This window comes from Rattus norvegicus, chromosome 20, assembly GCF_036323735.1.
Source record: "Rattus norvegicus strain BN/NHsdMcwi chromosome 20, GRCr8, whole genome shotgun sequence".
In the NCBI taxonomy this organism is placed as follows: domain Eukaryota; kingdom Metazoa; phylum Chordata; class Mammalia; order Rodentia; family Muridae; genus Rattus; species Rattus norvegicus.
Genome location: NC_086038.1, coordinates 49,257,935 through 49,280,442, shown reverse-complemented (window position 1 = coordinate 49,280,442; position 22,508 = coordinate 49,257,935). Strand labels below are relative to the sequence as shown.

At 42.8% G+C, this 22,508-nt stretch overlaps 1 pseudogene; it reads left to right on the top strand.

Annotated features, from left to right (window-relative positions):
* Positions 1–592: 592 nt before the first annotated feature.
* On the top strand, positions 593–20,936 carry LOC134483832 (heat shock cognate 71 kDa protein-like; annotated as a pseudogene).
* The last annotated feature ends 1,572 nt before the right edge of the window (positions 20,937–22,508 follow it).

Here is a 22,508-nt window from a genome sequence, read left to right as displayed (position 1 = left end):
AGAGGCAAAGATTAAAACAGAGACTGAAGGAACACCCATTCAGAGTCTGCCCCACATGTGGCCCATACATATATAGCCACCCAATTAGACAAGATGGATGAAGCAAAGAAGTGCAGACCGACAGGAGCCGGATGTAGATCGCTCCTAAGAGACACAGCCAGAATACAGCAAATACAGAGGCGAATGCCAGCAGCAAACCACTGAACTGAGAATAGGACCCCCGTTGAAGGAATCAGAGAAAGAACTGGAAGAGCTTGAAGGGGCTCAAGACTCCATATGTACAACAATGCCAAGCAACCAGAGCTTCCAGGGACTAAGCCCCTACCCAAAGACTGTACATGGACTGACCCTGGACTCTGACCTCATAGGTAGCAATGCATATCCTAGTAAGAGCACCAGTGGAAGGGGAAGCCCTGGGTCCTGCTAAGACTGAACCCCCAGTGAACTAGACTGGTGGGGGGAGGGCGGCAATGGGGGGAGGGTTGGGAGGGGAACACCCATAAGGAAGGGGAGGGGGGAGGTGGATGTTTGCCCAGATACCGGGAAAGGGAATAACACTTGAAATGTATATAAGAAATACTCAAGTTAATAAAAAAAATATATAGAAATAAAAAAAAAAGATCTAGTTCAGAAGCCACAGACTTCTAGCTTCAAGATCTGGATCACACACAGGTGTGCTCTCCATTTCTGGATTGTAATTTGTTCCAGATGTAGTCAAGTTGACAATCAGGAATAGGTATCACACCAGGCAATGGGGCTATAACTGGAACACTTGTGTTAATGTTAAATGTTACAGGAAATAAGAGGTCAGGAGAGAAGGTGCCATGGTTAAGACCACTTGCTCTTCCAGAGGACCCAGCATAAGTTTCCAGCGCCAACTTGATTACTCCCAAGCAACTATAATGCCAGTGCCACAGAATTCGAACACCCTTTCTGGTTATGCTAAGCATGTACACGATCTACACACATACATGAGAGCAAAACCCTCATAGAGAAAAATTAAAACAATCTTTTTAAGTCACATGATTTATAGCAATGAATTAGATGGTTGTTAAATTGGTTAATTGCTGTGGAAACCATGACAAGCCAGAGTGAAAGAGCACAGCAAATCCTGGAAACTGGTGGATACTGTGATGCATGCACTCTCCAGAGTTTCATGAGGGATGAAGTTCATGCCATAACAATGTCTCCACATGCTGTCCATTTATGACACCAATCTCATAAGAATATGGCATGTGTTATCTTTTTAACAAGTTATAAGTTATAGATGGTGGAGGTAACCAAGTGGGAGCTAGGAGCTCAAGCTGGGCCCTCTGAAAAAGCAAGGACTCTTTTTTTTTAATTGGATATTTCTTTATTTAAATTTCAAATGTTATTCCCTTTTCTGGTTTCCTGTCCATGAGCCCCCATCCCCTCCCACTTCTCTTCTTCTATAAGGGTGATCCCTCCCCCATGCATCCCCCCTTTTCTGCCCCGACCCGACATTCCCTTACACTGGGGGTCCAACCTTGGCAGGACCAAGGGCTTATACTTCCACTGATGCCCAACAAGGCCATCCTCTGCTACATATGCAGTTGGAGCCATGGGTTAGTCCGTGTATAGTCTTTGGGTAGTGATTTAGTCCCTTGAAGCTCTGGTTGGTTGGCTTTGTTGTTCTTATGGGGTTGCAAGCCACTTTAGCTCCTTCAGTCCTTTCTCTAATTCATCCAACAGAGGTCCTGTTCTCAGTTCAGTGGTTTGCTGCTAGCATTTGCCTCTGTATTTGACATTCTCTGGCTGTGTCTCTCAGGAGAGCTCTATGTCTGGTTCCTGTCACCATGCACTTTTTAGCCTCATCAATCTTATCTAGTTTTGGTGGCTGTATATATATGGGCCACATGTGTGTCAGGCTCTAAATGGCTGTTCATTCAGTCGCTGCTCTAAACTTAGCCTTGATATCTCCTCCTATGGATATTTTCCCCCCTTTTAAGAAGTAGTGAAGCATCCGCATTTGGCTCATCTTCCTCCTGGAGCTTCATGTGGTCTGTGGATTGTATCTTGGGTAATTCAAGCTTTTGGGCTAATAATCCACTTATCAGTGGATACCAAGTGTGTTTTTCTGTGATTGAGTTACCTCACTCAGGATGATATTTTCTAGTTCATTCCATTTGCCTATGAATTTCATGAAGTCATTGTTTTTGATTGCTGAGTAGTACTGCATTGTGTAGATGTACCAAATTTTCTGTATCCATTCCTCTGTTGAAGGGCATCTGTGTTCATTGTATGTGCCATTAAAACATAACCCTGGTGATAGAGAATTTGGGGAGCACCAAAAGCTATGAGTTGCAGAGCTGTGCGTTCGAGTGTCTGATGCCAGTGACTGACTTCAGAATATACATGCAACTAAAATATGAGCCTCGAGATAGAGAAATGGCTGAGCATCTAAGAGCTAGAGAAATGGCAGAGCATCTAACTGCTGTGAGTTGCAGAGGGGTGCATTCCAGTAGCTGATACCAATGACTGACTTCAGAGTACATGCAACTGAAACGTAAGCCCTGGAGATAGAGAAATGTCACAGCACCTAAAATTATGACTTGCAGAAGAGTGTGTTCGAGTAGCTGATGAAAATGACTGACTTCAGATTATACATTCGACTACAACCTAAGCCTGGATATAGAGAGGTGCAGGAGAACCTTTAAGCTATGATTGCAGAGCTGTGCGTTCGAGTGTCTGATGCCAATGACGGACTTAAGAAGACATGGGCAACTAACATATGAGCTGAAGATAGAGAATTGGAAGAGCGCCTAACAGCTATTTGTTGCTGAGGTGTACATTGGAGTAGCTAATGGCAAAACCTAACTTTACAATCTACCTGCAACCACAACTGAACTGAGGATGTAAAGGGCAGAGCACCTAAAAGCTGTGAGTTGCAGAGGGGTGTGTTCGAGAAACTGAGGCCAATGACTGACTTCAGAATATCTGTGCAACTAAAACATGAACCTTGAGGCAGTGAAATGGAAGAGCAGCTTAAAGCTACAAGTTACATAGGTGTACATTGGAGTAGCTAATGCCAATGATTTACTTCAGAATATACATACAACTAAAATATGAATTAAATAGAAACCTGGACATAGAAAAACGGTGGAACACCTAAAGGCTATCAGTTACAGAGGTGGGCGTTCGAGTATCTGATGCCAACTATTGACTTAAGAACATATATGCAGACTGAACGGATACCATCCCACAGTTCCCTGCACACAAAACCCATGGGGAAGAGAGCTGAATAGCCAGATGTGCAGACCATCCTGAGACCACAAGACAGACGACCACTTCTGCCTACCTCTGCCATTATCCCTGGTTGAAGAGGAAACTGCACGATGCCTCTGGACACAGGAATATAGGAACAATCAGCTGCCAGGACATGTGGTTCTGGTCTGTGCCCAGAACTGAACTGAACTTAATTGGTCATACAGCTCCTTGCACCCAAATCCTGTGGGGGAGAGAACTGGAACCACAGAAGTGCAGAGACTCCTGAGAAATCAGAGGAGACCACCATCTGCCCACATTCCAGATCCAAGAGGGAATCACCTACTGCCAGCTATGCCCCCTGGGTACAAGGACCTAAAAGCAGTCAGGGGCAAGACCCATCTGATTCCTGTCTGTGCCAGGAGTTGAAAGACAGTCACCAGGAGCACCTACATGCCTGAGAACAGAGCACCTGTTCCCAAAAACGGCTGAAAGAAAACAGAAAAACAGTTCTACAGGAGTGCTAGCATAGAGGCCTATGGGAAGGTCAAGCCACTGTCAGAAACAGCAAGACAAGCTACCACCAGAGACAACCTGATGGCAATAGGCAAGTGCAGGAACCTACGCAACAGAAACCAAGACAACATGGCATTATCAGAACCCAGTTCTCCCACCAAAGAAAATACTGGATATCCAAGCACACCAGAAAAATCAAGATTTAGATTTAAAATCACATTTATGATAATGATGGAGGACCGTAAGAAGGACATAAATAACTCCCTTAAAGAAATGCAAGAGAACACAAGTAAACAAGTAGAAGCCCTTAAAGAGGAAACATAAAACTCCCTGAAAGAATTACAGGAAAACACAACCAAACAGATGAAGGAATTTGAACAATACCATTCAGGATTTAAAAGTGGAAATAGAAACGATAAAGAGAGCACAAAGGGAGACAACCCTGGAGATAGAAAACCTAAGGAAGAGATCAGGAGTCATAGATACAAGCATCACCAACAGAATACAGGAGATAGAAGAGATAATCTCAGGGGCAGAGATACAATAAAAAACATTGACACAACCATCAAAGAAAATGTAAAATCCAAAAATCTCTTGAACAAAATTTCCAGGGAATCCAGGACCCAATGAGAAGATCAAACCTAAGGATAATAGGTATAGAAGAGAGTGAAGACTCCCAAATTAAAGGGCCAGTAAATATATTAAAAAATTATAGAAGAAAACTTCCCTAACCTAAAGAAAAAGATGCCCATAAACATACAAGAAGCCTACAGAACTCCAAATATGTTGGACCAGAAGAGAAATTCCCCCTGTCATATAATAGTCAAAACACCAAATGCACAAAACAAAGAATGTTAAAAGCAGTAATGGAAAAGGGTCAAGTAACATATAAAGGCAGACCTGTAAGAATTACACGAGACTTCTCACCAGAAACTATGAAAGCCAGAAGATCCTGGACAGATGTCATACAGACACTAAGAGAAAACAAATGCCAGCTAAGGCTACTATATCCAGCAAAATTTCTCAATTAACATAGATGGAGAAACCAAGATATTCCATGACAAAACCAAATTCACGCTATCTTTCTACAAATCCAACCCTACAATGGATAATAGATGGAAAACTCCAACAAAAGGAGAGACACTATGCCGTACAAAAAGCAAGAATGTAATCTCCTTGCAATGAAACCAAAAGAGAGACACACAAACATAATTCCACCTCTAACAACAAAAATAACAGGAAGCAACAATCATTATTCCTTAATATCTCTCAACATCAATGGATACAATCCCCAATAAAAAAACATAGACTAACAGACTGGATACATAAAGAGGACCCAGCATTATGCTGCATACAGGAAACACACTTCAGAGTAAAAGACAGTCACTACCTCAGAGTAAAAGGCTGGAAAACAACTTTCCAAGCAAATGATCTGAAGAAACAAGCTGGAGTTGCCATTCTAATATCAAATAAAATTGACTTTCAACCAAAAGTCATCAAAAAAGATAAGGAAGAATACTTCATATTTATCAAAGGAAAAATCCACCAAGATAAACTCTCAATCCTAAATATCTATTCTCAAAATGCAAGAGCACCTACTTTCATAAAAGAAACCTTACTAAACCTCAAATTACACATTGCACCTCACACAATAATAGTAAGAGATTTCAACACCCCACTCTCATCAATGGATAGATCATGGAAACAGAAATTAAACATAAAGAATCTAACAGAAGTTATGAAATAAATGATTTTAACATATCTATAGAACATTTCATCCTAAAAACAAAGTATATATATATTCTTCTCAGCACCTCATGGTACCTTCTCCAAAATTAACCATATAATCAGTCACAAGACAGGCCTCAACAGATACAGGAAGATAGAAATAATCCCATGCATCCTATCAGATCACCATGGACTAAGGCTAGCGTTCAATTACAACAATGACCGAAAGCTCACATAGACATGGAAGTTGAACAATGCTCTACTCAATGACAACTTGGTAAAGAAAGAAATAAAGAAATTAAAGACTTCTTAGAATTTAAAGAAAATGACGGTACAACATACCCAAACTTATGGGACATAATGAAAGTAGTGATAAGAGGAACTCTCATACCTCTGAGTGCCTGCAAAAAAGAAACAGGAGAGAGCATACGCCAGCATCTTGACAGCACACCTAAAAGCTCTAGACCAAAGAGAAACAAATACACCCAAGAGGAGTAGAAGGCAGGAAATAATCAAACTCAGGGCTGAAATCAACCAAGTAGAAACAAAGTAAAGTATACAAAGAATGAACAAAATTAGGTGCTGGATCTTTAATCAACAAGATAGATAAACCCTTAGCCAGACTACCCAGAGGACACAAAGAGTGTATCCAAATTAATAAAATCAGAAATGAAAGCGAGACATAACAACAGAATCTGAAGAAATTAAAACAATCATCAGATCCTACTACAATAGCCTTTATTTAACAAAACTGAAAAATCTGGAGGAAATGGACATTTTCTAGACAGATACCAGATACTAAAGTTAAATCAGGAACAAATAAACCATCTAAACAACCTCATAACTCCTAAAGAAAAAGAAGCAGTTATTAAAAGTCATTCAACCAAAAAGAGCCAAGAACCAGATGGGTTTAGTGCAGAATTCTATCAGACCTTCATAGAAGACTTCATACCAACACTGTCCCAACAATTCCACAAAACAGAAACAGAGCTCATTTAATGCACAGCCAGCTCTCAGGGTCTCTGTGTGGTCTCTTCGTCAGTATAGCCAGGCCTACATGCAAGCAACCATGTTTAAGGGACCTGTAGTTGGCATTGATCTTGTCACCACCTACTCCTGAGTGGGTGTCTTCCAGCATGGAAAGGTGGAAATAATTGCCAATAATCAGGGTAACCGCACCACACCGAGCTATGTTGCTTTCACCAACACAGAACGATTAATTGGGGATGCGGCCAAGAATCAGGTTGCAATAAACCCCACCAACACAGTTTTTGATGCCAAACGTCTGATCGGACGTAGGTTCGATGATGCTGTTGTTCAGTCTGACATGAAGCACTGGCCGGCCCTTCATGGTGGTGAATGATGCAGGCAGGCCCAAGGTCCAAGTCGAATACAAAGGGGAGACAAAAAGTTTCTACCCTGAGGAATTGTCCTCAATGGTGCTGACAAAGATGAAGGAAATTGCAGAAGCTTACCTTGGAAAGACTGTTACCAATGCTGTGTCACAGTGCCAGCTTACTTCAGTGACTCTCAGCAGGGCAACAAAAGATGCTGGAACCATTGCTGGCCTCAGTGTACTTCGAATTATCAGTGAGCCAACTGCTGCTGCTCTTGCCTGTGACTTAGATAAGGAGGTTGGAGCTGAAAGGACTGTGCTGATTTCTGACTTGGGAGGTGGCACTTTTGATGTGTCAGTCCTCACTATCAAGGACGGAATTTTTGAAGTCAAATCAACAGCTGGAGACACCCACTTGGGTGGAGAAGACTTTGACAACTGAATGGTCAACCATTTCATTGCTGAGTTTAAGCGAAAGCACAAGAAGCACATCAGTGAGAACAAGAGACCTGCCAGGCGTCTCCATACTGTCTATGAGCGGACCAAGCGCACCCTCTCCTCCAGCACCCAGGCCAGTATTGAGATTGATTCTCTCCATGAGAGAATTGACTTCTACACCTCCATTACCCGTGCTCGGTTTGAGGAGTTGAATGCTGACCTGTTCCGTGGCACACTGGACCCTGTAGAGAAGGCCCTTCGAGATGCCAAACTAGACAAGTCACAGATCCATGATATTGTCCTGGCGGGTGGTTCTACCAGAATCCCCAAGATCCAGAAACTTCTGCAAGACTTCTTCAATGGAAAAGAGCTGAAGAAGAGCATTAACCCCGATGAAGCTGTTGCCTATGGTGCAGCTGTCCAGGCAGCCATTCTATCTGGAGACAAGTCTGAGAATGTTCAGGATTTGCTGCTCTTGGATGTCACTCCTCTTTCCCTTGGGATTGAAACTGCTGGTGGAGTCATGGCTGTCCTCATCAAGTGCAGTACCACCATTCCCACCAAGCAGACCCAGACTCTCACCACCTACTCTGACAACCAGCCAGGTGTACTCATCCAGGTGTACGAAGGTGAAAGGGCCATGACCAAGGACAGCAACCTGCTTGGGAAGTTGGAGCTCACAGGCACCTCCAGCACCCCGTGGGGTTCCTCAGATTGAGGTTACTTTTGACATTGACGCCAATGGCATCCTCAATGATTCTGCTGTAGATAAGAGCACAGGAAAGGAGAACAGGATCACCATCACCAATGACAAGGGCCACTTGAGTAAGGAGGATATTGAGTGCATGGTCCAAGAAGCTGAGAAGTACAAAGCTGAGGATGAGAAGCAGAGAGATAAGGTTTCCTCTAAGAACTCGCTGGAGTCTTATGCTTTCAACATGAAAGCAACTGTTGAGGATGAGAAACTTCAAGGCAAGGTCAATGATGAAGACAAACAGAAGATTCTTGACAAGTGCAATGAAATCATCAGCTGGCTGGATAAGAACCAGACTGCAGAGAAGGAAGAATTTGAGCATCAGCAGAAAGAACTGGAGAAAGTCTGCAACCCTATCATTACCAAGCTGTACCAGAGTGCTGGTGGCATTCATGGAGGAATGCCTGGGGGCTTCCCTGGTGGAGGAGCTTCTTCAGGCCCCACCATTGAAGAGGTGGATTAAGTCAGTCTAAGTAGAGGGTATAGCATTGTTCCACAGGGACCCAAAACAAGTAACATGGAATAATAAAACTATTTAAATTGGCACCAAAAAAAAAAAAGAAAGAAAGAAAGAAACAGAAACAGATGGAGTGCTACCGAATTCCTTCTATGAAGCCACAATCACTCTTATACCTAAACCACACAAAGACCCAACAAAGAAAGAGAACTTCAGACCAATTTCCCTTATGAATATCGATGCAAAAAATACTCAATAAAATTCTTGCAAACCAAATCCAAGAGCACATCAAAACAATCCTCCACCATGATCAAGTAGGCTTCATTCCAGGCATGCAGAGATGGTTTAATATACGGAAAACCATCAACGCAATCCACTATATAAGCAAACTAAAAGATAAGAACCACATGATCATTTCATTAGATGCTGAGAAAGCATTTGACAAAATTCAACACCCCTGCATGATAAAAAGTCCTGGAAAGATCAGGAATTCAAGGCCCACACCTAAACATAAAAAGCAATATTGGGCAAATCAGTAGCCAACATCAAACTAAATGGAGAGAAACTTGAAGCAATCCCACTAAAATAAGGGACTAAAAAAAGCTGCAGACTCTCTCCCTACTTATTCAATATAGTACTTAAAGTCCTAGCCAGACCAATCAGACAGCGAAAGGAGGTCAAAGGGATACATATTGGAAAAGAAGAAGTCAAAATATCAGTATTTGAAGATGATATGATAGTATATTTAAATGATCCCAAAAGTTCCACCAGAGAACTACTAAACCTGATAAACAACTTCAGCAATGTGTCAGTGTATAAAATTAAATCAAATGAATCAGTAGCCTTCCTCTACTCAAAGGATAAATAGGCTGAGAAAGAAATTAGGGAAATGACACCCTTCACAATGGTCCCAGATAATAAAAAATATATTGGTGTGACTTTAACCAAGCAAGGGAAAGATCTGTATGACAAGAACTTCAAGTCTCTGAAGAAAGAAATTGAAGAAGATCTCAGAAGATGAAAAGATCTCCCATGTTCATGGATTGGCAGGATTGATTTAGTAAAAATGGCCACTTTGCCAAAAGCAATTGACAGATTCAATGCAATCCCCATCAAAATTCCTACTCAATTCTTTATAGAGATAGAGCAATTTGCAAATTCATTTGGAATAACAAAAATCCCAGGATAGCAAACACTATACTCAACAGTAAAAGAACTTCTGAGGGAGTCACCATCCCTGACCTCAAGCAGTATTACAGAACAATAGTGATAAAAAAACTGTATGATATTGGTACAGAGACAGACAGATAGATCAGTGGAACAAAATTGAAGACCCAGAAATGAACCCACACACCTATGGTCACTTGATCTTTGACAAAGGAGATAAAAATATCCAATAGAAAAAAGATAGTATTTTCAACAAATGGTGCTGGTTCAACTGCAGGTCACCATGTAGAAGAATGTAAATCTATCCATTCTTATCACCCTGTACAAAGCTTAAGTCCAAGTGGATCAAGGACCTCCACATCAAACCAGATACACTCAAACTATTAGGGAAAAAAAGTGGTGGAGAGTCGCAAACACATGGGCACTGGGTAAAAATTTTCTGAACAGAACACCAATGGCTTATGCTCTAAGATCAGGAATAGACAAATGGGACCTCATAAAACTGCAAAGCTTCTGTAAGGTAAAGGACACTGTCATTAGGACAAATCGGCAACCAACAGATTGGGAAAAGATCTTTACCAATCCTACAATAGATAGAGGCCTTATATCCAAAATATACAAAGAACTCAAGAAGTTAGACCGCAGGGAGACAAATAACCCTATTAAAAAATGGGGTTCAGAGCTAAACAAAGAATTCACAGCTGAGGAATATCGAATGGCCAAGAAGCACCAAAAGAAATGTTCAACATCTTTAGTCATCAGGGAAATGCAAATCAAAACAACCCTGAGATTCCACCTCACAGCAGTCAGAATGGTTAAGATCAAAAACTCAGGTGACAGCAGATGCTGGCGAGGATGTGGAGAAAGAGGAACATTCCTCCATTGTTGGTGGGACCGCAAACTGGTACAACCACTCAGTTGGAAATCAGTCTGTAAGTTCTCAGAAAATTGGACATTCCACTTCCTCAGGACACAGCTATACCTCTCCTGGGCATATACCCAAAAGATTCTCCAACATACAACAAAGACACATGCTCCACTATGTTCATAACAGCCTTATTTATAATAGCCAGAAGCTGGAAAGAACCCAAATGCCCTTCAGCAGAGAAATGAATTTAAAAAAAATGTGCATCTACAAAATGGAGTACTACTCAGCTATCAAAAACAATGACTTCATGAAATTCATAGGCAAATGGAATGAACTAGAAAATATCATCCTGAGTGAAGCAACCCAATCACAGAAAAACACACATAGTATGCACTCATTGATAAGTGGCTATTAGCCAAAAAAACTCAAATTACCCAAGATGCAATCTACAGACCACAAGAAGCTCAAGAAGAAGGATGACCAAATGGCGATGCTTCCACTCCTTCTTAAAAGGAAGAACAAAAAGATCCATAGGATGGGATATGGAGGCAAAGTTTAGAACAGAGACAGAAGGAACACCCATTCAGAGCCTGCCCCACATGTGGCCCATACATATACAGCCACCAAACTAGATAAGATGGATGAAGCAAAGAAGTACAGGCTGACAGGAACTGGATGTAGATCTGTCCTGAGAGACACAGTCAGAATACAGCAAATACATAGGCGAATGCCAGCAGCAAACCACTGAACTGAGAACGGGACCCCCGTTGAAGGAATCAGAGAAAGAACTGGAAGAGTTTGAAGGGGCTTGAGACCCCATATGAACAACAATGCCAAGTAACCAGAGCTTCCAGGGACTAAGCCACTGACTTTGACCACTATTGAAAGACTACACATGGACTGACCCCAGGCTCCAACTGCATATGTAGCAGAGGATAGCCTTCTTGGGGCACCAGTGCAGGGAAATGGAAGAGGGGATGAGGGGGTGGATGGGGGAGGACATGCTTATGGAGGAGAGGGAGGGGATAGTGGGCTTATGGGGAAAGGGAATAATATTTGAAATGTAAATAAAGAAATGTATCCAATAAAAAATATGTGCAACTAAAACATTAGCCTGGAGGTGGAGAAATAGCGGAGCACCTGAAAACTATGATTGCAGAGGTGTGTGTTCCAGTAGAGATGCCAGTGACTTTCAGAATGGATGTGCAGCTAACACCTGGACAAAGAGAAAAGGCAGAGCACCTAAAGGCTCTGAGTTACCGAGGTGTGTGTTCGAGTGTCTGATGCCAATGACTGACCTCAGAATATATGTGCACCTAAAAGATGAGAATTGGAAGAGGACCTAAAAGTTATTTGTTGCTGAGGTGTACATTGGAGTAGCTAATGGCAAAAACCTACTCTAGAATCTACCTGCTACTAAGCATTAACCGAGGGTATAGAGAAATGGCGGAGCACCTAAAAGCTATGAGTTAAGACGTGTTTGTTCCAGTAGCTGATATCAATGACTGACTTCAGACTATACATACAACGAAAACATAAGCCCTGGAGACAGAGAAATGTCACACCACCTGAAACGTATGAATTACAGAGGTGTGCGATCGAATAGCTGGTTCCCATGACTGATTGCAGATTATACATTCAAATAAAACCTGAGACTGGAGAAAGAGAAATGGCGGAGCACCTTAAACCTTGGAATGGGAGAAGTGTGTGTTGGGGTAGATGATGCCAAGGACTGAATTCAGAATATACTTGCAAACTGAACATAACCCTGGAGATAGAGAAAAGGCGGAGCACCTGAAAGCTATGAGTGGCAGAGGAATGCGTTCGAGTAGCTGATGCCAATGACTGACTTAAGGATATGTGTGCAACTAAAGTATTAGCCTGGAGAGAGAGAAATGGCGGAGCGCCTAAAGGCTATGAGTTGCAGACGTGTGCGTTGGAGTAGCTGGTGCCAGTGACGGACTTCAGAATATACACGCAACTAAACAGAAGCCTGGAGATGGAGAAATCATGGAGCGCCTTAAAGGTATTTTCTTCCAGAGATACTGATCCCAGCAGTCACGCTGGGGTAGGAAGCTTGTACAAACCTGTGCTTTCAGAAAGCAGCAGAGAAAGCCAGAATGTTAAACACGCAGTGTTGTCTCTTGAGAGGGTGGTTTATAACCTGCACTCAACACAGAAAGCTGGGAACTGGTGTGCCTAAAAGCTGAGTTCTTGTGCTCTGTGTGGCCAGGTTACAGGTATCTCCCAGATTCTTGTCATGAGCCTTGTCTTCCCAGTCACTCTATAGGGCTATCCTTCCCAGACCCCGTCAGTAGCATTGCTTGTCATGAGCCTGCTTTGGTTGTTACTCTGTAGAACATATCTCTATAGAAGATAAAGTTTGTTCTTACCAGAGTTTCAATAAACCTTAAGCTTTTGTTATGCACACATGGAATTGATTCAATTATTACCAGAAATTATTTTCCAAATTTTGTTGTACTTAAATATGCCTAAAATAAACCACCTGGGGTCAGACAAATTTTGAACTAATACCAGCTGACCTCCTTGGGTACACACACACACACACACACACACACACACACACACTCACCTATACACATGCACACACATGAACAGACACTCATGCTCATGTACACACATACACACTCACACACATGTACACATACATGTGTATATATACACACACATGCACAACAGACATGTGCACACACTTGTACAACACAGACACATGCACGGACACACACACACACACATGCCCACACACAGACACACATGCACACATACATGCACAGACACAAAGTGACACACAATTTTAAGAATGCAGCTTTCCCTGTTTCTCTCTCCAACTCTTTCTTCACTTTGGGCTGTATGACTTCCACTCAGTCATTCTGTGGCATTTGTATAACTTCCTGATTTAACATGCATATGTATGTATAATGTTTAAATAACAGGAATTGATATTACATAGTTAATGGGGACAGACATCTGACGAATACATGACTAATACTTTAAGAGTTAATTTTTACACACTGATAACTTTTTAAAACCTGACTTTTTCTTCTTGAATAAAAGTCAGGGACTCTGGAGAGAGTCCAGGTGAATACAGCAGCTCTGGTGCATCACCCAGGAAGCCAGCTCCTCCTGTCACCACTTTGAGATTTCAAAATACCTTTCTGCACATGCTGCTTCCATTTTCTGTATGGAGAGTTGAAGTGGTCTGCTCTAAAACTGGAGAGACTTAACTGCTACATTTGTGAAGCTTTACTTTCAATTTGGGCAAATTTTATTTTGAACATTTTTAGTTCTTAACACCATTTATTTTTATTCATGCATTTGTGTGTATGTCTGTGTATTTGCAAGTGTGTGGGTATGTGTGTGTCTGTGTGTGTGTCCATGTGTCTCTGTGTGTGTATGGATGTGTGTTTGCATGCATGTGCCATTGTATCTGTCTGTCTGTCTGTCTGTCTGTCTCTCTCTCTCTCTCTCTCTCTCACACACACACACACACACACACACACACACACACACACACACCACCACCACCACCAGCAGCAGCAGCAGCAGCAGCAGTCCCCTCTACACTGCAATTATAAAGCATTTGGGGGGAGTTATTTACAAGGTAACATAAGTAAACTTCCTATTCTTACAGACATTACACAGCGAAACAGATTTCACACTCAACAGCAATTTGAATTCTAGGTTTGTTAGAAATTATTTACCTCATAATGATTTTTACAAAGAGCTCTCTCTGATTTCTGCAACTACATCTGAAGATTTAACCGAATTCTTTATTATTGTTATTTTCTTATTATTTAGCTATCAATTATTCTTGGTAAAAGACTAATCTTAATAAAGGCATTTATTTTATAATCGTCTTTCCATGAAATAGTAGCTCTCAATGACTCTTAATGCTTTCAGATTCTTGGCTCATGCCAAGCTCTTGTCATAGCAGCCCTCTAATAGCTCCCTTTTCTCAATAACTTTGCAAAGGAACTTCAAGTTAAGAAACACATAATTTAATTCTACAACAGAAATTGGACAAGTAGCATTCTTGGTGTCAGCGTTTCGGAAGTGGCAGAAGTTGATGAAATCCATCCCCCTACAGAGCACATATTCTCAAGCAGCCCTGCTAAGTCCACTCTTCATGAGTTTAAGCACAGACTCCTAAAGTAGTGTAGAAGACTTCATGCACTGTCTCCAAACCATCTTCCTTTTTTTGAAAAATTTTTAATTGGATTTTTTTATTTACATTTCAAATGTATTCCCTTTCCCAGTTTCCAGGGCATAAGTCCCCTATCCCATCCCCCTCCCCCTCTTCTATAAGGGTGTTCCCCTCCCCAACCACCCCCTTCTTGCCCCCCTACACTGGGGAGTTCCAACCTTGGCAGGACAAAAGGCTTCTCCTCCCATTGTTACCCAACCAGGCCATCCTCTGCTACATATGCAGCTGGAGCCCTGAGTCAGTCCATGTGTACTCTTTGGGTGGTGGTTTAGTACCTGGGAGCTCTGGTTGGTTGGCATTGTTGTTCTTATGGGGTTGCAAGCCCCTTCAGTTCCTTCAATCCTTTCTCTAATTCCTCCAATAGGAACCCCATTCTCAGTTCAATGGTTTGCTGCTAGCATTTGCCTCTGTATTTGACATGGTCTGTCTGTGCCTCCCAGGAGACAGCTATATCAGGCTCCTGTCAGCATGCAGTTCTTAGCTTCATCTATCTTATCTAGTTTTTGAGGCTGTATATATATATGGGTTGTGTACCCATGTGGGGCAGGCTCTGAATAGCTGTTCCTTCAGTCTCTGCTCCAAACTTTGCCTCCATATCCCCTCCGACAAGTATTTTTGTTCCCCCTTTTAAGAAGGGGTAGGAGCATCCGCATTTTGGTCATCCTTCTTGAGCTTCATGTGGTCTGTGGTTTGTATCTTGGCTAAAACACCTTCCTAATTATATCTTCAACTTCTTTCCTCAGCATCATTTGCATGCTAGCTTAAAAAAATGCCAGTAGGTTTTCCACAAAGAAAATTTTCCTGGTCATGTGTGTTGAGTGCATGCTTTCATATAAACAAACATAAAAGACACCACGTTTAAGAATTAACTCACCACCAGCTCCGAAAAAAAAGAAAAAAAAAAGAATTAACTCACCAAAGTTCTAGCCTACAAGAGTAACCTAAAGATATTTTACATTTTCTATAGGAAAAAGAAGAACAGGAAGAAGAGGAGGAGGATAAAGGAGGAAGGAGGAAGAAGAAGATCCATTCTACATTATCTTCAAAAAATACAACATTGATAGGTTGATCTTACCAAAACTCTTAAGGTCTACTTTGAAATCTATAAAAGTTAAGTGAAACATTATGTACCTAGACAAACAAATTCAAAGACGTCCAAAGTCTATCTACATAACCACACTGATGTCAAATTGGAAAATTTAGTTTAAAATAACCAAAAACATATAAATGTTCTTATGGAACTACAAAATTCCAGGCCGTGAAAGCAGCTGAAAAGGACAACTACCCTCTCCCATTCCAGCCTGAGCAAAGCAGGCTCGTGGACCAGTGACACCCAGAAATTAAGAGGTTTTTGGAACCCAGGAGATCTTGGAAGGCTGCTCTGCAGCTGTCATCACCACAAGATGAATATATTGAATTGCACTGCAAATGATATGGATATCGTTTGGACCACCCTGAGTAAAGGAGAAAGAAAGAAGGTTGGGAGGCCCATGAACGTTCAACAAAGGCCAAAAAAGAAAAAAAAAAAAAGATTGGCCTGAGGCTAAGCTCTACCATAAATTGGCCATGCAAAGAAAATACAAATAAAAAGACTATTAAGATGCATAAAAAGAAAAACACCAAGCAGAAGGATGAGGAGAAGACTCCACAGGAGCCGTGCCTGCCTACCTGCTGGACAGAGAGGGGCAGTCAAGAGCAAAAGTACTTTCCAACACGATTAAGCAGAAAAGGAAAGGTGGGAAAACGCGAGTTCCCTCTACCCAAAGTTCGTGCCCAAGGAGAAGCAGATGTATTCAAAGTTATTCGAACAGGAAAAAGAAAAATCATGGAAGAGAATGGTTACAAAAAGTCTTTGTTGGTGATGGTTTTACAAGAAAACCACCTAAATATGAAAGGTTCATTAGGCCACTGGGTCTATGTTTCAGAAAAGCCCATGTCACACACCCTGAGCTGAAAGCTACCTTTTGCCTGCCTATACTTGATGTGAAAAAGGATCCACCATCCCCATTATAGACAACCCTGGGTATGATCACCAGAGTATGATCACCTGAGGTACAGTTATTGAAGTGATTGTGAGCAAGCTGGGCCTTGTGACACAAGGAGGCAAGATGATTTGGGGAAAGTGTGCCCAAGTTACCAACTATCCCAAAAATGATGGGTGCATAAATGCAGTCTTGCCGGTTTGGCAGTGACCTCATACAAGTCATCCCACTCACTACCGAAGACTACACACTGTCAGGAAAACACCATCGCTGTGATCTTTCTGAACTACCAATCAGCCTTACCCCATGTGCAGTCATCAAGAAGAATTTATTAAATTGTAAAGGAAAATAAAACACTGTCCAATTAAAAAAAAAAGAAAGCAGTTGTAAGAAAAATAAAGCTGGAAATACACATTCACTGACTTCCCAAAATACAGCATTGGATTAATCAAAACATTTTGACAGTTCTGTAAAAACAAGCACGGAACACAGACAGCATTCACACAGATATCTACACACACACACACACACACACACACACACACACACACACACACACACACACATACACACACAGCTGCTACTGCTTCCTAAACGTGTACAGGAAGTGCAAGAGGAAAGGAGAGTGTCTTTCATGATGCACGTTTGGATATCTAGCAGCGGAACGAAATGGGCTCTCACAGTTCACACCAAAGTCAAATAAAAAATTATTGTAGTCTACCGTGAGCCCTTTTTTATGGTATACCTACTTTTAATCTTTTGAGGGTTTGTCAGTCCGGTTTCCAGAGTGGATGGATTCCTTTAAAATTTCCCCCAAAATCCACCACTGCTTCCTTTCTATCATACTGTCAGTTGTTTGATTGGTCTCTGCCAGCCAACTGACTGCAATTACCACAATTCTCAGCAACAGATCAAAACCACAATCTATAAAAACAGCATCAACTCACAGAAAAAACCTCCATAATTCTGATAATAGCCAATATAACAAACTTCCTTAATCCAGATAATAAATGCCCCCAAACAACAGAGTTTATGTGCCTCATATTTCCAGTTCTACCAAACGGCTTGTCCATGAGGATTAGGCAAGCTGCCCCAGTAACGTTCTCACTCAGTAGCCTGCTTCAGTGCTGCTGCAGAACTCCCTTGAGTCAGCCTGACTCACAGAGAGTGAGCTTGAAACAACAGAGAGCACAGGCATTTTCCATCTCGTGGGAGTCAAAGACAGGGCTGGTGGAAAGGGAAGGCCAGGCAGCTCAGGCATGCTGAGGAGAGGAGGAAGACTTAGGATGGTGGTGTATTCTCCACTAGGTTTTCAGGAGATCTAGGGAATGGGAAAAGTTGGGGCTGAGGTATGCTGTTGCCAGGACCCCAGCAGATGTGGGAGGACAAGACTAAGATACTCAGAGAGGAGGAGGATGAGGAGGAGGAGAATGAAGAATTAAGGAAGTAGGGAAGTGAATAAGCAGAAGGAGCCTCCCATTAGCAGGCTCAGGGAACATCACAGAAGAGGATGGGCAGGAACATTGTAAGGGCCCAGGGGAAGGTCATCTGCTGCACAACAATGCCTTCTAGGTATGACGGGGAACCCAAGTCCAGGAAGCGTGAACAATATGGCTACCTAAGCATCACCTCTAGACCGAGAGCCTCCTTTAGGTGAACATGAAGAACTCTCAGCTCCTACGGTGCCATGCCTACCTGGACACTGCTCTGCTTCCTGACATGAGGATAATAGACTGAACTCCTGGACCTGTGAGCCAGCCCCATTTAAATGTCCTTTTAAGAGTTGCTTTGGTCATGGTGTCTCTTCACAGCAGCGAAAACCTAACAAGTTTGGGTGTAACACAAAAATCTCAAAGCAGTTTTAATATGCATTGTCCTGATGATTAAGGGTATTGAATATTTTTGTTGGAGTTCAGGAATCACCTTAGAAACCACACAGTCTCTGATCTCAGTCAGAAAGGGACCGTTTATTAGGCATATACCCTGTGACTGGTCAACCAGATTTGGGAACTCAACCGTGGCCCTGAGTTAAATAAGTCTTACAGGGTTTTTAAGTCCAAAATCCACAAGCATTGGTGCTAAGTTATTTCACCCCTCGGGATTGAGGGATTTCCTTAGGAACACGTCTTTGTTGTTCATTTGCCCTGCTCCCATTGGTTGGGGTGTCCAACTGTGGCGGGGACTTGCCTTGTCTAACATTCATGTCCTAACCTCTCCAGCAGGATGGGACCTGTCTAACCTTCATGCCTTAACCAGGATGTCAGTTACCCATATGTCTCTGCTAATGTTACTGGACCACTATTCAAAATGGAAGTCTTGTTCCAAATAGTTCCTTATATTGCAGGCATGGGCGTCTCTCTTATGTTGGGGTCCATCCCAGGGGCAGCTTGTACCCTAAAAGCTCTTACACAGGTGCAGGAAGTGCTGCTGGGTGGCTGGTTCAGGCCCAAGCTTATTGTGGGTAACTCCACAAAGCAGTTCTACTGACTCCTATCGTGTTTGGTTTCCAAGGGCACAGAACATAACAGAATCTTGGCACTAGAAAGTTTCCTAGTAACAGCAGAAACATGAGAAACTTTCCTTATAATGGCAGACTATTCAGGTAGCAGTTACCCAGGCCTTAACATTTTACCTAGGCCTTAAATTTCCCTTCGTTTCTCAGTCATTTAAATGCCATCTGTTTAGAGATATTTGCTAAGTTCTGTACCCCACTTTTTTTTTGGAGCTGGGGACTGAACCCAGGGCCTTGCACTTGCTAGGCAAGTGCTCTACCACTGAGCTAGATCCCCAAACCCCTGTACCCCACTTTTAAATTGGCTTATTTGTCTTCTTGACTTTCTGTATCAGTCTTTATAGATGGAGATACTGATCCCCATCATTGGTAAAGGCCCATAACTGGTGTAGACCTTGTTTCTCAGCCCTCCACACAGAACAGTGAGGTGGAAACTGAAGGGTTCTATGGAAAGTCAGTTGTGTTGGATGGTGTTTTGCTGGGGTAGACACATGAAGAAATGTTTTGCTGAAGCAGACACAGGTAAAAGGATGTTCTGCTAAAGCCAGCATGTGAAAGGGCACATGATAAAGGATTCTTCACTAAGAACACAGATATATCAGTCCACCTTACATTGAGAAGTTCAACTCCATTTGTCAGGACTCCATAGAGAGTAATGCACCACAAAAACATGTGGTGGTTTGCTGTGGCTTCTTGATGCTTCTGTGGACTCAGGTAGGTTGATGTCAGGTGAGATAAACTCATGTGCTGAGACAAGACACTAGAGGAGGCAAGACCCTTGGAGGTCACATGAGGTTTTGAAGGAGTATAAAATAGGACACAAGGGACCGTGAGAGGAGTTTGGGGCAGAGCTTGACTTGCTGGTACAGCTAGCTGTGCAACACTTGTCGGTCTTCACTGATCTTCACTGAGCTGAGAGAGGCACAGCTGAGAACTTCTCCTGGAGTCCCTCCGGACCCTCCTGCTGACTGGAGCTGAGGCTGAGGCCTGGCTGTCTCTGCTGGGTAGTTCCACCACTGCTGCTTCATGTTTGCTATCCTGACTCTCCCGAACTGGGCTGCTGGTGTATCTGTGAAGTGTTTGCAAGTGGATCGAGCTGCAGCTACAGTGAAAATGCCAGAAGCATAGAGCCAAGAGCACCGCTCAGAGAAAGAAACAAAAGTGCCCCCCACACACGTAGACAAGCTCATACAACAGAGCTGATGTTCCATGTATGCCTCAAAGATAAGACTTCAGAAAGATGAATCTCACACCCAAAACAAAACAAGCACAAGTAAGATTAGTGCAGGGAACAAAGCTACCCCTCAAATTTGAAGAAGGAAAGGCCTTGGAAAACAAAAATAAACCAAAGCCAGGCAAGGCCACCAGGAGAACTCAGAAAAAGCCTGCCTGGTGAAATGTAAGACTCTGGCTGTTGAACTGAGTTGATCAGTGGTTAAAGGTTCATACGTGTAATGTGATTTATCTCATGCTCCTAGCACTTTGAAGTATCCCCAGTTGCTAGTCAACTGGCCCTTTAAGAATTCTTAGCTGCTACAGCTGCCTGACCCTATGACCGTCAATGCTCGTTGCCTCTTGGACTTCTGGAAACAGCTGCTAATCTGTGAACCATTTCTAAACAGGTCCACTTCCCCTGTATCCTTTCCCACTATCTCTGATGGAGAGTGGGCTAGAAGGGAGCTTAAAGTGTTTAAGAACCACCATTAAAAGGCTTCACAAAAAATTAAAGGTTACAGAATGGTGCCTCCCTTCTTTGATAATTATTCCTATGATTCAATGCCAGATCGAAAAATTACTTCTCAAACTGTCTTACTAGCATGTCTTTATGCTTATGCCCTTACAATATCTGTAGTGCTTTTCACACAAGCAGTATTTACAATGTGACCATATATGTATGCATATCCTTGCTTTCATACATGTCCTTTAACATCATAACTGCAGTCTCTCTTACTTCTTCTCCCAGTTTGTCCCCCACCTTCCCTTTGTTCCCCTCCCCATCTACTCTTCCTCCATACTCTTTACCATAGAAAAGGGCAGACTCACATGGATAGCAGCCAACCATGGCATATCAAGTTGCACTAAGTCTAGGCACCTCCCCTCGTATTGAGGTTGCACAAGGCAAACCAGTAGGAGGAAAGGTCCCAAAAGTAGGCCGTAGAGTCAGTGACAGCCCCCGTTCCCACTGTCAGCAGACCCACAAGAAGCCACGCTGCACAACTGCATCAAATATGCAGGCAGAGGGCCGAGGGCAACCTTATGCATGCTCCCTGAATGGTATGTCAGTTTCTTGGAGCCCCTATGACCCCAGGTTGGTTGATTCTGTAACTTTTCTTATGGTGTCCTTGAACCCTCTGGCTTCCACAGTTCTTCTTCCCTCTTCCACAGGATTCCCCAAGCTCTGTATAATGTTTGGCTGTGGGTCTCTGCGTGTGTTTCCATCAGTTGCTAGGGGAGGCCTCTCTGATGGCAACTGGGCTGGCATCAATCTGCGACTATAGCAGAATATCATTAGGAATTGTTTTCTGGGCTATGTTAACATATAAAGGCAGATACAGGATAGGATATAGAAAAGCCATCTGAGGATGGGAAAGTCAGCTGAGTTGATGGGAGTTTGGTAGTTGGTCTAGCAAAGGGAGAAGAGAAGGAAGTTGATGCAGAAAACGTTGGGCCAGGAGAAGCCAAGCTGAGCAGATCGGCTAGAACAGCTGCTGTAGTTTGGAGAATCCAGTACTGGGAAGACTGGGAGATAGGACTGATTAAGCAGACCGTTGGGGAACTGAGGAGGAAAGGTTGGGGGGAAACGTTTGGGAGGGGGTCTTGGCTGGAAACTGGGATGAAGGCTGCCAGGGAGTTAAAGAAACTGGTTTCTAATTGTAGGAAAGAAAAAACAAACAGAAATTACATTCAGTAATCTCTTTTCCCTTCTCTCTCCCCTCTATCCCTTTTTCTCTCCTATCTAGTATTAGGTAGTGAAACTCAAGGGTAGATGTTAAAGAAGCTTGAAACAGGGAAGTGGGGTGGTAATAAAAAAAATGAACCCACACAACAGCACAGAGAAGAATAAAAATACACAGCTTGCTGATCCCCGCCCGCAGCTCACTGCTCCCAAACCCCGTGGGGGAGAGAGCTCACCGCCCAGACAGATGGGCACTCCTGAGACTGCAGAGTGGGAGAGACCACCAACACTGCCCACCCCTGCCCACACCCCTGGCCCAAGAGGAAACTGTATACAGCCTCTGGGATCCCGTAGATAAGGGCACTGGAGCAGCAGGTCCCCTGCGCCCAAGACACCGCCGGAAC